Below are 17,557 nucleotides of genomic sequence, written 5' to 3' on the forward strand. Positions count from 1 at the left end.
TGCTTCCCAATTCTTAGCTGCCCTCCATCCAGCGTACTTTTCATTTTTATCCTCCGAAAGATAAATTGGAGACGCGACGAGACGCGAACAGGGAGAACCGGAGGATAAAAAACCCGAGTGAAAGAGAAGCTACGGGAACGGAAGAAATCGCCGATCAACGTATTCCTCTCGTCCTTTGGTTTTTGGACGTTTACGATCGAGAAATCATCCAGTTTACAGAGTTAAAGAGCAGAAAATATTTGGAAAATTGTACGCGATGAATCAACAATTCCCTTATCGTTCTCGACCGCGAACGAAAACGCGTGCGAGGCCGGTGTTGTTTGCTCTTTTCGAAAACTGCTCCATTTCCATCGAACGTAATTTTCTCAGGGGAGGGGAGGGGGGGGGGCGAGTTGGAGGAAAATTTCTTGCTATAGCAGCGATAACGACACCCGAACGCGCTGGGACAACGAGATAAGCCGCGACGGCATCGATCGATATCGAACCAGCCAAGATAACGTCGCACCCACGTGCAATTTTCGTGCCTGCGAATAGATACACAGAAGCCGATTTAGCGGGCCACGTTGCTAGATCTTGTAAAGAGATACGAGCAACCGCGCCTACTTAATTGTAACGTTTGATAGTGGCTCGAGCGTTGGCAAACTCTCGCCAGCTTCTCGCTTTACGATGCTCGCTCTCGACGAGTACGCGCGGCGTTACCATAAATTAGCATCCGAGGGAACGACGCGACCGGACACGTTGGCTACACTTACGGATTCCGGTGCTCTGTAATTGGGAGGTTATCTCGTCGGGTGTTGGTCGGTGAAGCTCGCTAAGGATCGTTGCCAGGCCCTCTCGTTTTCCAAGAAACGCGTTACACAAACACTTTTAAGCGACTGTCAGAGTACGGATCGCGCACCTAACCCAGGCAGACGGATTCTCGATATCAAGGACTCAAGGTATACGCACGTGAGTATTTTCGCGTCGAAATTAAAATGCTCGGTCGATCGAAACGACGTCTTTCGCTGTATTTCGCGATCTACGTTATACGAGAAGACGGCAAGACACCGACTCCGTTTTTGCAAGTACAACGATGGGCGTACCCGCGCTTCGCAAACGAGTCGGCGGCCAAGTGACAAATTACTCGAGTTTATCCGCAGCCCTCTTTTTAGGGAGTAACATTCCACCCGTGGAATCGAGAGACAGGCTCAAAAGCAAGGAATTCCTTTGCTCCATCCATCATAAACCAGCGACGACAATGCTTACAACGTCTTTCCGCCTCGTCGTCGAGGATCATTTTCTCTTCCCCATCTAAATGTTTATGACGCGTACGGAACTATTCAACCACCGGACGTCGATCGCTTTTCTCGAAGACAAAATGCGCTAGAGTGCCTCAAAAGTTGTTAAAATTGTAGCTTATATGGTTAGTGAAAATTTCTCTGAAAACGTTGCATAGAAAATAGGGGGGAAATGTTGGTCGGTCGTACCGCGAGAAACAGTAGATATACCGATTTTTCTATCTATCTAGTATAAATATATTCTTCGAAACCATCGACTAAAATTTTACTTGGCGGGTATTTCGTCTCTTTGGCGAACGAAATTCCGATACCTAAAGTACCCCGTTGAAAAGCTTTCGTTTCAGCGAAAACCAAAGCACCCATAATCGCGAATCGCGAATCATCCATACGCCAGCTTCTACAAACAATGGCTCGCAGGTCAAGCAGCTTAACCCGCAAGTTTATTCGGGGTTTATCTTCCAGGAACGAACGGGACGTTTGCCTCGAGTTGGCACGAGCTGTTCCGTCGATAGCGTTCCACGAACGAATCGAAGGGAGCCGTGTTGTTTGTCGGCCGTCGATCGATAGACGCTATCGTTGTTTCAAAGCCCGGCGGAGTTTAATGCCGTGCAGTTTAAGGAAAACTCAAGTTTCGTAAAGTTCCAAGGCGTCACGTGCAGTGGTTTACAATGATCTACGGCCACGGGAAAAGTTACCCGCGATCGTGCGACACGATTACTCTCTCGCGGCGCGGCACGACGGACAGAGCTTCCAAGATAGGAGTAGCATTATGGGCGAGACAACGATAAGGCTCGATTCCTTCGTCTATTATTAACACGTTGACTGCCGTGGAGGCCACCGGTGACCGGCGACGCGACCAATAGTGAAAATGCGCGGGGCAGTCAACGTGTTAAAATGTCGCCAACCCCGAATACCGTAATATTTGAAACCGTTTTAACCCGAGTTAACAGAGACTAATCGCATCTAAGCATTGAGTTCCCGGTCGATCGGTAACTTAAAAGTATGATGGAGGATTCCAGGGGGGCAGGTGTCGGTTTCTTTTCGCAGCCTCGGACACGTTTGTTCGAGATAACTCGCATCTGGCGCTTTTATCCATTCTCTCTCCATTATCCTCGGGAAACTAACCCTGTAACGAGCTCTACGGCCACCTTCCGCGCTCTCGAGATTAATTACGGGGTATCGAAGTAATTGAGGACGAAGTAGCCGGACAAAGTCGCGTGTTCCGGAGTCGGGGTGTGTCGGGGCGAGCTCAAATCGAGTCGGTGCGGGCGATGGGAGGTCTCCTCCATTGTCTCTGACCCTTGCGGCACCTGCCCCTGCCCCTGGGCCGGCCATTCATTTCTAACGAGTTGGCAACGTTATCGGTTAGAGCGGACAGTGCCACGGCGTGTCCACTGAGACGTTAACACCGATACCCGAGCAGCCAGCTCTCCCGGGGCGTGGAATCGTCGCTGTTCTATGCACCTACATCCACGCACGCCGGATGTGTGCGAGTCCCTCTATATAATACAACAGATATAACGTCCAATGAGCAACCGCAGTCGGGCCAGTTCAGTCTGCCTGCCGCCCGCCGCCCGCGCCGGTACACTCGAGCGATTTTCAAGCTGGCTACAATAGGACGCCCCCCCGCTGATACTGCTGCTGCTACTGCTACTACTGCTACTGCTACTGCTACTGCTGCTGCTGCCTCGTGCTGCATCGGTTAACCCGGAAAACCACCCACAGGGATGACGGTGCTGACCAGTCGGAACACCTACCGGTCCGGACTCGCCTCTCTCTTCCGACGTTCGATGTTTACGACCGTCTCTGCCCTCTTTCTCGCCTCTCGTTTCGCGTTCTCGCATTTCCTACCTCCTGACAAATGGAAAACAACCACCACCACCGAATCGCAGGGGTTCGTTAGATCCACCCCCGCCCTTTCTATGCTATATTCCGGTCGTATAATGGCCAGCGGTCATCTCCTACGGTCACCCGTCGTCAGAACGTCGTGAACGAACCTACGACGCAACACACAACTCTCGCTACGCCTGGGAAACATTTCCTATGCAAAAGAACAGGATAGAGGATTCACGAGCAACTGGTACGCGAACAGAGTGCTCGCTCGTTTCTCTGTCGGTGTGCCTTCTGCTCCGGGAACAATGGGGAAAAGTTCATTAAAACGCGTCGCTCTTGTTTGCAGCAGCGAATATCGTTTGAGAGCCATTCTAACGTTACCTTATTTTCACAGAACGTAATAACGATCAAACGATTCGAGAAACTAAATACGATTGTACGTATATGTACATCGACTAGAAGCCTGAGTTTGCCCTAAGAGTTTGCCCTACAACTCCATTACCATTTTCGTGTTACTCGCGACATTACCAACAGGTTACAAAAATGAACACGAGAGGAAGTGAGACGGAAAATTAAATTACACAATTTCTATTGTTTTTTAACAGGATGAAAGCTGTACATACGTGTTGTTTCCATTTTGAAACGTTACAATCCTCCAATCCATTCAGGAGTTATGATTTTTCTTTACATATACGTATGAAATTTTCAGTAAAGAATTTTTTTCTCGAAACTGGTTACGATTTCGAGGGTATGTCTATTCACGAAAAATGATTGTAATTAATCCCCGCAACCAAAAATAATTTTTTTAGAACGATTTGAATTTTTTTAATTTTGTCGACTTTATCCACTTGTCGAATTTTTTTCTCAAAACTGGCTAGGATTTCGAGGGTATGTCTATTCGTAAAAAATGATTGTAATTGATCCCCGCAATCAAAAATAATTTTTTTAGAACGATTTGAATTTTTTTAATTTTGTCGATTTTATCCACTTATCGAATTTTTTTCTCAAAACTGGCTAGGATTTCGAGGGTATGTCTATTCATAAAAAATGATTGTAATTGATCCCCGCAATCAAAAATAATTTTTTTAGAACGATTTGAATTTTTTTAATTTTATCGACTTTATCCACTTATCGAATTCTTTTCTCGAAACTGGCTAGGATTTCGAGGGTATGTCTATTCACCAAAAATGATTGTAATTGACCCCCGCAATCAAAAATAATTTTTTTAGAATGATTTGAAATTTTTTGTTTTCGTCGAAAAATTTTAGCACCTACGCCCTGTCAATTTTTTTTTTAAATTTGTGTTTGATTTATAATTTTGTTTGACGTTCTATGTTTCATAAATAAATTTCAATAAAATCGATTGACTATCGTAGGAGAGCATTAGAATCAACTACTTGAATTTGTACAAGGTGGCTATGCATTAGTGTGTGTAAGTGGAGGGGCAGTTGCTTGATAATACTGGATTGCCTTTTTAATCCCTCCCAAAGGCAACCCACATGTATTCACGCACACCCTATAGCTGTCTGGCCATAAATACTAATTCAGTGAATAGTTTCTCAACTGACCGGCACAGAAGAGGACGTTAAAATCACCTCAGAATTTTCAGGTCCATAAGGTGTATGGTCTACTCGTACACCTCGTCTGTGCTTGCACCGTCTTGATCTTTTATTACACGAAAATATCGAAGAAGCGGCTAAGGCAAGTAGATTCGTTGGAAGTCTATTTTATGTACGAGCGGCATCATATTGCGGATTTTTCGTAGCATGGGAATGCTCTCTTCGGAATCCGTCCTTTCTATATCGGTTTCTCCGACCCGTTGCGCAGGATCTTCGCGTTTCCCGTGCACGAATTGAAAATCTCGGATCTTCAAAGCGACTGAGAAACGCCGATTCGCCGAATTATGGATCGACAAGCAATGGAGAGTAGACCGCCGCCGTCGCGACTCGGCAGATTTAAGGCACCAACCAAGAAATTACTTTCGAACCGAGAACATTATCGGAAGGAACCGATTCGATTTCAGACGATTTCGCCCTTTGGAATCCCGAGTCAACCACCTCGAGCGAAATAATTTAAATTAGGATCGAATGCGATTCACCGTGTCCTCCCTCGAAAATAAATACTCGTCCGGAAATTTGATCGTGTTTCGCGCCTAAAAGCCTCCGTGTTCCTTAAAAGCGAGTGTCCGTTCGAAACCGATTCGTCGTCGATATGACTCGGGAGAAAGACGAGACGCGTTCGGCGGATGAAAGGCTGATAAAAGGTCGATGCTTACCGCTGCATCGTGTCGCGCGGAAAGGGCGGCAGGAGGTGACGCGTGGATTAAAACGATGTCTAGATAGAACCGCAGGGGTTATTCGCGGAGACAGGCGAATCTGTCCCTGTTCATCGTGGCCGGTTCTTTCGTTTCGCCTAGTCGGCTAGAGGTTGGCCTGGCGCCAGAGAGCAGCAATATTGTAGCAGCAAGCAACTCGAGGAATCTCGTGACCCCGGCCTGCTGGCTGGATTCTACCTTACCTCTAAACCTCTACGAACGCATGCACGGCAACGCTATCCGTATCGTACCGTCTTACTTAGTAAGCAGTAGCAGGGACCACCGACCGACACCCCCCCCCCGGCAGGCAGTCTGATTTCTAACCAGCGGTCTAATATACCGAGGAATCTCGATGGATGTCGGGGCTAGAGTCGTTTAGATCGCGAGGATGCCTTCGCAGGAACTCGTTATCGGCCGTTTGTTAACGCACGCGTACGAAGAACCTCGCTCTTTTCATCCTACTTATAATTTTCCATAGTTATGTCACGAATCGCGTTTAATTGTACGACCTACGCTTTTACGCGCCGCCAATCTGCATTTCCGTTTCACTGGGTAACAGAGACAAAAAGACAGAGACGGAGCAGAGGGTACGACTGCTCGATAACCCTTTGTCACCAATGTCCCTACCTTTGAATCTGTTGGATTTCCTAACCATCTCACATTGTTACAAAAATCATCTACAGTGACGATTATACATATCTGAAGTTTCGTTTCCAGTTTTGGCCATGGGTTCTACGAACTCATGGTGTTCATTATACAAAGATAAGAGTTCATCGCTAGGGCAAACTGCGCTCCACTCTCGCCTTTCTTCTGTGGGTGAAGTCACAGTTCAGTAACAGATCTCTTGGAGAACGGAACTCTAGGTATACTGTTGAATCCCGGGTTGCGAGATTAAGAACAACAGTTTACTAAAGAGACTGGTGGGTTTATTAGATCGTTACGGCAAGTTCTGCACGTTGGCACAAACTTTAGAGATCTGACCTGAGTCCTAAAATGTGCGTCGTTTATATATTTGAGGGTTACAATGGCGTACGGAATGAGTAACCGGGTACAGGAGGCTAGAAAGGCTGGAATTTGGAAGCTATGACTAGTGTTGGAATCCGGGTGGTCAAGTAATGCTTCTTTTGTATTATAAGAGTTTATTCAATTACGTTGAACTCACGTCGAACTCAACTATGAAGACTAACGGGATTTGCAATGGAATTTGACTCGTGGACAAGGCGTTAACACCCGCAGACTTCTTGTGCAACTCTGAGTCTTGTGTAACTCTGTCATTATTTGTAAACGAAATTGGATTAATATGGAATATATTTTAAGTGATATTTGATTTTTCAAAATTGAAATTAAACGATTTTTACAATTGTCTAATTTTGAAAGTGGTGTAAGTCCTGATCAGCATTTTATATCGAACTATGCAACGCGTTTAATATTACAAAGGATTGTTGGCATTGTTTGTTAAAATTAAAATAATTATACTAATTCATTCTAAAACATTTTTTAAACAGAAACAAATTATGACACATGTAGCTGACATTATGCACTTCACATCTTTATGTTGCAAAATAAGGTATTACAATTCCTTTTCGTTCTTTCTACTGATCGGCAACCATCTGCTAAGCCACCTACCTCTGTCAATTGGACTTACACCACTTTCATAATCGATGATTATGCAATTTCATTTACCGACCAATTTTAAATTGTACAAAACATGGGAATTTTTAAAAAAATTAAACACGGACTATACATAAAAAATTTACATTAAATTAAGCATGAATTACGTGATATCTCATTTTTTTCAAAAATGGACTTACACCACTTTCAAAATAAGCGATCCACATATGTCTTAGCAATAGTAGGGGAGGAGGACCCTTAGACCTAGTGACTAACGAGCCTTGTGACTAACAGACGGTGACGTATCGATATTTGGCCTATTGGTCATCCAACACTAGGATGTTTATGTAAGGATGATTCCAATGCGGTATCCATGTTGGCTTATGAGTTAGTCATACAACAGTACCTTCACGTATCATTTAATAAAATTAAAATTCTACCATTAATTATTGTTGTTTCAATCAAATGATACGCCCCATAGCCCTAAATTTTCCAATAGAATCGTTGAAAAAAGGTCGAAATTCGAATGGCAATTGTACGCTTCGATGGGCGAATTGGTATCTAGCTGTTGTAGGGGAATGTTAAAACTGGTCACGCGTCGAGGTTCAAGATACGTAGGTCGGAACGTTCGTCGACGGACGCGAAATGGTTTTTAATATCCAGGATCGCAGTCGTCCGGCCCCTCGAGCCTCATGCTCGACAGACTGGAATCGATATTATTCTCCGAAGAGGGTGTGCGCAGGCGAACGTCGTGCTACAAGTTTTTGAATTCCCTGAGAAATGTATTCGGCGTATGCCGATTTGGAGAACGGAACCAGCCGTGGCAGCTTTTGTTTGCGAAATCTTAAATCGGAGGGATTTCTTGCGTATGTATGGACGCCGGTATTTTCTAAAGTCTTTCCCGGCACCGGGATAGGAAATCGATATTCCGAGACAGTGAATTGAATCGAAAGTTTCGCGCGGCCGTGCGAGAAAAAGCGCGAGAACTCGATAAACGGTAAATCTGCTGGCTCTGATTCCTCAAACTTCCGTACGTACGCGCCGGCGAGAAACGACAGGTAAAGAGGAATTATCGCGTCTCGCCGGGGGCTAAAATTCGAAACGACGCTATCGAGATGCAACCATGAATCCCATAAGGTGTCACGATCGAGGGAAGTGTTTGCTCGCGCTAGACGGAACGAGAATCGATATCGACCTCCGTGAAACGAACGCGCGCTCTGTCTTGGCGTTTCGCGCTCCGCACCCTGGGAAATCTCAGGAGCACGCTTAAATAATCGAGCGTGACGTTCGCTCGATCGTTGCTGCTCGCACGAACGGCCATTCGGTCCAGATAGGATTTGCACGCGTCGACTTTCACCGTGGATTAACGAGATTCAGCGAGAGTCTCGCGGCCACTCGAGACACGAGGTTCCCGTCCGTTGTAAATCGCGAGACGTCGATCGCGTTATGTTCACGATCGTCCACGTTCGACTCTCGATAAGCACAAAATTGCTCGACGAATCGTAAAGGTCGAATCGACTCGGAAAAAGGACCCCGCACAGATCTTATGGAAAATGGCCCCCGATTAAATTAGCTGAACTTTTGATATGATGTAGTTCATGATGTCTTGATGAAAAGTTCCAATGGGCCCAAGCTCGTAAATTGAACAGTTTCCAAGATACGGGGGATCAAAAGTCAATAATAGTGCGCCTTATTCCAGACTACCACGTTTGAGCATATTTGAGTGCAAGAAGCACTGTTGTACACTGTCCATTCATTTGACCCCTTAAATATTACCTCTAGACCCCCTCAAATAAACGGACAGTGTACAACAGTGCTCTAACGTGGTAGTCTGGAATAAGGCGCACTATTATTGACTTTTGATCCCCCGTATCTCAGCTTGGGCCCATTGGAACTTCTCATCAGGACATAATGAACGACATCGTGTCAAAAGTTCAACTAATTTAACCGGGGGCCATTTTCCATGAGATCTGTGCGGGGTCCTTTCGTTCCGATCTAAACGCGATTTAAACGCGATACGTGTAAAATTAATGCGTTCCGTTTCTCTTACGATGAAATACGCGACGCGGTAGGAGGGTTGGCTAATAGGCAACAAGGAGGAAAAGCTGTTACAACAAACAGTATCGTATCGATGGGAAAAGGGCCGGTGATGAATTGCACTGGATAATGGGATTAAGGCAGATGGCGTCCATTAAGCAATGTGGTTTTAGTCTAATATGATTTCCATGTTCATACCGGCCGGCCGTTTTGGCATCGGTGCAGATTGCCACGTACTAGCCACTACTTGTCCACGATAATATGATTTATCTCGTCGAGTGTCTCGTGCCCCGTGAGAGAGCTCCGTACGTCGATAAATATCGACAAGAGCTCGATAAATCATCGATAAATCATCGAGGATGGAGGTGAAAGGAAGGAGACTAGCCACTGTAAAAGACGTTTCGAAAAGAGAAATAATGCTTGCATGGAAAATTGTCGGGAGCAGCAACGCGGATTAGGCGTATCGGTCGATTAGGATTAAGAATCTCCGTGCGCGGCTAGTTTCCTATTTTCCGGCTCCTCGCTGGATAAAATAAGAAAAAGGCTGATATCGTTCCTGCCACGTACGGTGGGTAGGTGTACGCCACGCCGCACGGTATGGGATTACGACTTAAACTTTATAGGTTTAATAGAAAGCTTCGGCGATCCAATCTTCCCGACAATCGGAGAACAATCCTCGCAGCTACGACTATTTTATTTAAGTCGAGGGAAATCGGCGTTCCGCGGAACTGAAATCAGCAGGAAACACGATGTACTTAGGAGCGCATTATGCTGCCTCCAGGCAATTCAGGTCACTTCCGTCGAAATCTCGTTACCCATTTCCAACTGAGAAATTTAATCAGACCCGTTGGCAGAAACTAGATGGTACCGTCGACTCGATCAACGTCCTCTTTGGGACGAATAATTCTCGCTAATCAATTTTATTACGAACTCGCGAGAATTTCGATCGACGGTGTCTTGCATTTTCGACGGACTCGAATCACGAATATTCCTACCCTGGCTACCGCGTTCTCTTCTCAAACGATATTAAGCGATTCGATACGTTGGGATCGAATTTCACGGACGTTCGCGCGAACCGAGCCCTAGAGGGTGAGCGAAAACAAAGTCGAAAGAGAAAAAAGCAATTTTTTCGTTAGAAACTTCCAAGCAACGATCAACGAGCTGCAAAGCCAGAAGCGGGAAAGAGACCGACCAAACGAATTTCAATTGGTTTTTCGTGGAAATCGAAACGGCCGGTCACAGTTGCGGCATCCGTGAGTAATGGCGGTTTGATTTAAACTTTCTCGATAAATGAAATTTCTGTCTGCGCTCTAGCGGCAACGATTGATGAGCCGCGGCGAGTTCCACCCAGCCTACCATCATTACGCGCGATTCTTTATTCGCGATAATTGTCGCCTATCATCGTTACGAAACCTACGAAAAAGATTCGATGGAAAATCAAAATCTTTCGATGCGTTAACATTTTATGAAATCGACCAACGATGATAACGCGACGTGATCGGATCTTCTAAGATTTACGAGGGTCGTTCAATAAGTTCTTAGAAAATCCAAGACCTGGCGTTCGTAGCCTCGAAAATGGTTTGTTTTTAGTAAGCATCACGACTCACTAGACAACTGTCGAGGTTTCAGTTATATCCACCACATGGTTTCATTTTTATTGTCGATCGAAACAAGGAACTTCCTCTTGAATCAAGACAATACATGGGTGCACACTTGTGCAGTTTCGATGGCCAAAATCATGGAATTAAAGTTCGAATTATTACAACATGTTGAAGAAATTAGTTCGCGGGTGAAATATGAATATATATATATATATATTTCAATACAATGGCGGATATTAAAACGAGCCTGACAGTCAGACAGTCAAGAATGTAATCCTGCTTCTTGCATACTTTCTAAATCTTATATCCTAAAACTAAAGAAAGGAAAAAGGGGCATGGTATGACGAACCTAGGAGAACTCTACTCTTGTTGACAAAATGAGCAAGGGCTTGTCTATTTTGAGGACCTTTCGAAATCTAACTTTTTAGATGGCTTAAAAAAGTTGGAGAAACGCTTGGATAAGTGTATAGAGCTAAAAGGAGATTATGTTGAAAAACAACAAAAAAATCTATCTAATATAATTTGTTTTTCTATCTTTTTCTAAGGACTTTTTGAACGACCCTCGTAGTTTTGTCGTTGGAGCGTCTTTCCTCGTTTAGACTTTCGTATTCCTGAAAATACCGGATCCTCCTGTGTTAAACTTTCGCATTGGCAAAGTAAACATCCAGAATTTCAACGACTCGGCCGATATGTTTATTCATTCATATATTCATTAGCGACATTCAGACATTGGCGGTCTCTTTCTCTTCCAACGAGAAACTGGGACAAAGTGTCGCGGGATGGGAGAAACTTAAGCACCCGGTAATATTGACAGTCACGGAACGACATTTAAAAGCAAACGGGAAGGGGATGCAAATACTAGGAATTCTACTAAAAGTTTGGCTACTAAACGAAATATTCGAAAAAGAACGTCGTGCCTTTCGATAATCGTATCTCTGTTGCGTGCATCGCTTCGTTGGATTTTACAAAAAATTGATCGTAATCCGTTTAATTCTGAAAGCCAACCCTCTAGGTCAGTTATACGTAAACGTTTGATCCGCGATTCGAGACAGAAAATAACTTTAATATATAATATTAAAACGCAACGTCAATTTCAAACTTTAGACCTATTAATACTCAAAATGTGATGCTTAAGATTATGGAAAACTTAATTAGTCGTAAACTATCATTACTTTGCAAGGACATCATCATTGATGAGTAGCATGGATTCGTTATCGGTAGATCGACTGTGACTAACCTTGTGGAGTATCATTATTTTTTAACTAACATTATTATTTAACAGGTTAATACTGTTTATACTGACTTTTCTAAAGCCTTTGATTCTATTAATCACTCAATCTTAATGTTCAAATTAGAGGCATTGGGAATAAACAGCTGTATGCTTTCTTGGCTACCCAGTTTTTTAAATTCAATAATAACTACTCAAGAGAAATTAATGTTACATCTGGTGTTCCACAAGGTTCACATTTGGAACCTCTTCTATTTATAATATATATTAATGAAATTTCTAAGGTATTCCAACACTATAAATTTGTATTATATGCCGATGATCTTAAGATATATAAATGCGTTTATAATCAGCAAAGTGCTCAATCAATTCAAGATGACCTTTACAGGCTTCAGAATTGGTGCTCGTTAAATAAATTGTCCCTCAATTTAGATAAGTGCCATATTGTTAAGTTTAGTAACAAGAAAAATAATATAGTTTATAATTATACTCTACATGGCATCGAACTAACCTCGCTTAATCATGCTAAAGATCTTGGTATAACTTTCTCTTCTAACTTATCTGTCAAAATTCATTATAAAAAAACCATTTCGCAAAGTCTCTGCTTTCTGGGACTTATTCATAGGGTTTCTAGATACTTTAGTAAAACTAAAACACTTAAAATCTTACATTGTGCTTTGACGAGATGATTGACTATTCTAGAATATGACTATTCATTAATACAAAACATACATCGACAACATTGAGACAGTTCAACACAAATTTCTTCGTCTTGTTGCTAGACATAGTGGGAGTCCCATGCCTCTTGAATCACATAATTATGATGACTTACTTATTAACACTAATCTTCAAACACTGCATAGTAGAAGAAAAATCACAGATATTATGTTTGTAAGTAAACTATTCAAACTTTTGGGTCATATTTCGTGTTCAACAATTACTCAATTCTTTCCTTTGTATGTACCACCAAGATATTTAAGAAATTTCTATTTTATTCGGAAAATTACCGCACAACGTTTGGATCTCAGAATTGTGTAAATAGAATAATTAGTAATGCAAATTTTGTGCACGCTAAAACAGATTTAATTGAACAATCATTGGAAAGTCTAAAATTATCCTTGCAACATAATGTAAATTAATTTATTTTTTGTTAAATTCACTAAGCCATAATGTTTGACTATGTAAAATCCATGTAAAATACATGTGTAGTTCCTTACATATTACATCTCTGTAACAAAGGGTTTAATTGATGCAATTTATATGGTTTGTTGATTCTCCGTCGATTCTTCCCCCGACAGTCGCGGATAGAAAAAACAATCGAAAGAACTTGAAACCAGAACACGAGCTTTCTATTTGTCCTGTCCAGACGATGGGAACGGTTGAAAAATAGAGAAGAGATGGTTGCGCGCAGGTTGCAAGTAAATCTGCTCGACGCAAAAGGGAATAGGTAACGATGCACTTAAAGGGCTGGACGATTCAAAGAGAAACCAAATATGCTGCGACTGTGCGCGCGTAATATATACAGAGAATGGCAAACTAGTCGCGGATCCACATTTTAAATGGGCCGCGCGTCGCGAGTGTTCGTGTCTCGAAAATTTCCAAACACCCGATCAATTAAACAACAATGAAAGCGAATTCAAGATCGAATTGGGTGTTTTTTTAATTTCGCGCCAGCTGCATTTGCCTCGCGAGCATTTAATCGTTGCTCGAGTGATTCGCATTCCTAACGATACGCGGCAACTTCCTACTTCCGTGTCCGACTAATAACGTTACGTCCGTGCAGCTGAATAATACGTCTCGTGTAACGAAATCATTTTTCACCGTCACCTAATGCACTTGAAGGGCCGTGTACGGCTCAAAGGAGAACGCTTCGTAACAACGCGTGCTGGCGGTAACTGCAGAAAATGACCGCCAGCCAGACCAGCCAGTCCCGCGGCTGCATATGTTTAGCGTAATTTTACTCGACTATGGACCGTACGAATCTTCGTGCTTCCTCCTACGCACACGATATACAGGGTGTCCACGCTAAAGTGTGACAGTCGCGATATTTTAATAACTATTGATGATACGAAAAAATTGTTTATATGTAAATCGCAGGATAAAATAGGATCTCTATTTTGGCGTAAACGAAAATTTTGTTTATGTTATTAATTTAAAAGATATGATGATTAAGTTTCGTTTTTTAAATGAAACTATACAGGGTGTTCAGCCACCCCTTGGAAAAATTTTAATGAGGGATTCTAGAGGTCAAAATAAGACGAAAATCAAGAATACCAATTTGTTGATGGAGGCTTCGTTAAAAAGTTATTAACGTTTAATGTTCCGCCTGTACTGAATTTTTTCCTCCAAAATACGCAAGATTTCGGGGGTATGTCTACTCACCAAAAATGATTGTAATTGACCCCTGCAACCAAAAATAATTTTTCCAAAACGATTTGAAATTTTTTTTTTCGTCGAATTTAGGCACCTACTTCGATTTTTGGTACAGAATTTTTTTCTCGAAAGTGCATAGGATTTCGGGGGTATGTGCAATTACCAAAAATGATTATAATTGACCCCCGCAACCAAAAATAATTTTTTTAGAACGATTTGAAATTTTTTTTTCGCCGAAAAATTTCAGCACTTACCCGATTTTTTTTCTCAAAAATGGATAGGATTTCGAAGGTATGTGTATTCACCAAAAATGATTATAATTGACCCCCGCAACCGACAATAATTTTTCCAGAACGAATTGAAATTTTTGAATTTAATTGTTAATAACATTTTAACGAAGCCTCCATCAACAAATTGGTATTCTTGATTTTCGTCTTATGTTGGCTCCTAGAATCCCCCATTAAAATTTTTCCCATGGGTGACCGAATAATACTTTCCATGTTTCTTACTTTTCGTATGTACAGATGACCCTCCTATAACACGGTAGATAGGTTCCTAAAAAATGCCGTGTTGTGTGTAACCGTGTTATATGAGACCCAAAGCCAGTACAAAAAGTGGGGTTACATTCCGAAAATTGATTAAAAACAAATATTTTTTTTAATTCTACATAAGCAACTTAATGTTTATGAAAAATATAAATGTATGTATAACACAAAACAAAAAGAAAAAATAAAAAAATATTATTTTAATTTAACGCAACCTTAATTTAATAAATTATAATTTGTTTATATATTTTCATGTAAAGCCACTATAGTTCATTATTTTAAGGTAATTTAGTTTTTAAATATGTTAAGCAAAAATCATGTTATCCAGTGCTGTACAAGTACAGTGTTGTACAAAGGTTTCCGCAATTTTCTTATCGTGTTATAAGATGCCGTGTTGTAGGAGAGTTCTTACAATTTATGAATTTTGTTATAGGATGCCGTGTTGTAGAAGGGCTACCTATATTAAATGAAACGGATTCATTTCGAAACGGATCTTGCTCGTCCATCGAAATTGTTTTCTACGTTATATCATGAAAACCAGACAAAGATCGTAACGTGGTTCAAATTACTCCATCACACAACGCGATTACACGTTTCTTTCGTATTTTCTTTCTTTCTTCGTTCAAAATCAATTAACGAATAAGAAACGAGAAAGAAAAATTTTTATTCCCTTGGTCAAGGTCTATAGTCTACGCCAAGATCGACCGCGATCCAACGACGAAAATTTTACGTTCGACTAGATCGTTTGTTTATTTCTAAATGGACGTTACCGATATTTGTTTACAATTATCGATCGGATCAAGTACAAAAATGAACACTAATTAAAACTATGAGACAAAATTGAGGTTTTTTATTGCAACGATAACGATCGATCGAACGAAACAGGCGCCGAAGACTTTCTATTAATTCAAACTTAATCGCGTGCTGCCACCTGACGTCCAAATCCAAGAATCCCGATAACAGGCTAAAGAACGCGCGTTATCATTAACATTTATTTACTCGTGCAATTCACTCGGTTACATTACTTTCTTAAATCAACGGAATTGCAGAAAATATCGATCCTTGACTACGATATGCATTCGATCTGCTCTTTAACCCTCGCGCGATAACAATTGTACGAAAGCACAGATGTTTCTAGAAATGATACGTGTACGAAAACACCGTTGATAAAATAAAAAATCAGACAACGTTACTTTCGTACCATATTCGTCGATCGTTCGACTCGTAAAAGCTTGAAAAGCAAAAATCACTCGATTACACCACCGATTTCGCTATACGTTCGAAACCTAATTGCAATCGTAAACGTTATCGTTCAAGATCATATGTATGGATACTGTTTTCAAATATCGGGTTTAAAATGGATAGAGACGCGTGTGAAAATCGATCGATGGTCGGTTCGTTCGTCGAAAGTTATGTTTGTAGACAAGTAGAAAGAATATAAAACGATAATACTTACCTTGCGTCGTTCGACTCCGAAATACGACAACCAAACCGGTGAGCCTCGGGCAGGGGTAAAAGATCTGTCGAATTCTCACTTTGACACAGCATACGAACGCATTTCTCCCGCACTCGTTACACGCAAAAATCGTTCGACGACCGAAAGTTCACCGCGAAATGCATCGATACGGGACACGTAAACATCGTCTCGAACCGATAAAGCCGAAAATGTCGAGAGCGGTTACGATGCCACAAAGTCGCGTGCGCCATGGCGGTACAGAACAGCTGTTCGCGAGATGGAGATTGCTTTTAGGGGTGAGAGGGTTTCGCAAGTACCTTTCGCCATCTAGCGACAATCCCGACAAGTATTTCCTTTCCAGCCGGAGAATTCTTCGAAGACAACGTTGCAACCTACGATACCCCTTCTAATCGATCAGACGAAGTATACAAGTTGCCTGAATCGCAAAATTACCCTAAATATTTCACGAGCTTCTATGTCAATTTCTACTCCCTTCATTGCGCACTAATAGGTTTTATATCCGTTTATAAATGAATATATAAACAAAGTCTTCTGAATTTTCTGAAGAAAGTTAACGAGACGAAGCAACATTGGTAGAAATCTTGAAAATTGATCGGAGAATCAGATCGAAAGATGCATCTACCGTAGCGTTGCATTTTACGCGACTACTCAGAAGCATCTGCGATTTGTTTTTTATGCAACACAATGCACTATACTGCATTCCATTCTATTGCTCGTTCGATATCGTTACACGTTATAAGTTAGACACCTGCCGTGCATCTAAAGGCATCCATCTCGATCGCAAACTCTTTTCCATTCTCTTTCCCATCGATTCTATCGATTTTTGTTTATTTTGTTAAAAAGGAAACATCCAAATACACCGAATATCTTCTACTTTTCAACGACTACCATCTTTCGATCGATAGGGTGGTAGAATGCGATTTACACTATACTTTCAAAGCGTCGCGTTCGATTAGTTATAGCTGTCATCTACACCGTTTCTTTCGTAAGCGTGTTCTATTAATTATGTTGCATTTCACCCTATCGATCCTGGGTTAAACGAGTTTAACGAAAAACGTGTTTTCAAACTATAACCATAAACCTAAACGTTTTAATAGACAGGTACGTTTTATTTGCATTCTTTTAAAAAGAGTACTCGCGTTATTTCTAAATTGCACGAAACTTTTAATACCGTGTAAACATTGTCGCGCGCATAAGGCGCGTTTCGTCCGTTTACGGCACTGAAACTATACAGTCTCATTCACTGGGCGGCGTATTTTCT

General features: G+C 41.9%; 1 protein-coding gene across 1 annotated transcript in view; it reads right to left on the reverse strand.

Annotated features, from left to right (window-relative positions):
- LOC122401634 (bifunctional heparan sulfate N-deacetylase/N-sulfotransferase) overlaps positions 1 to 16,360 on the reverse strand; it is a 253,772-nt gene extending 237,412 nt beyond the window's left edge. The window contains exon 1 of the mRNA XM_043403874.1: positions 16,276 to 16,360. The gene's annotated coding sequence lies outside the window, so the exon portion shown is untranslated. The remainder of the gene's footprint in view (positions 1 to 16,275) is intronic.
- Between the last annotated feature and the right edge of the window lie 1,197 nt (positions 16,361 to 17,557).

This window comes from Colletes gigas, unplaced genomic scaffold (genome assembly GCF_013123115.1).
Source record: "Colletes gigas isolate AHSC1104 unplaced genomic scaffold, ASM1312311v1 Colletes_gigas_Sc00026, whole genome shotgun sequence".
NCBI classification, from domain to species: Eukaryota; Metazoa; Arthropoda; class Insecta; order Hymenoptera; family Colletidae; genus Colletes; species Colletes gigas.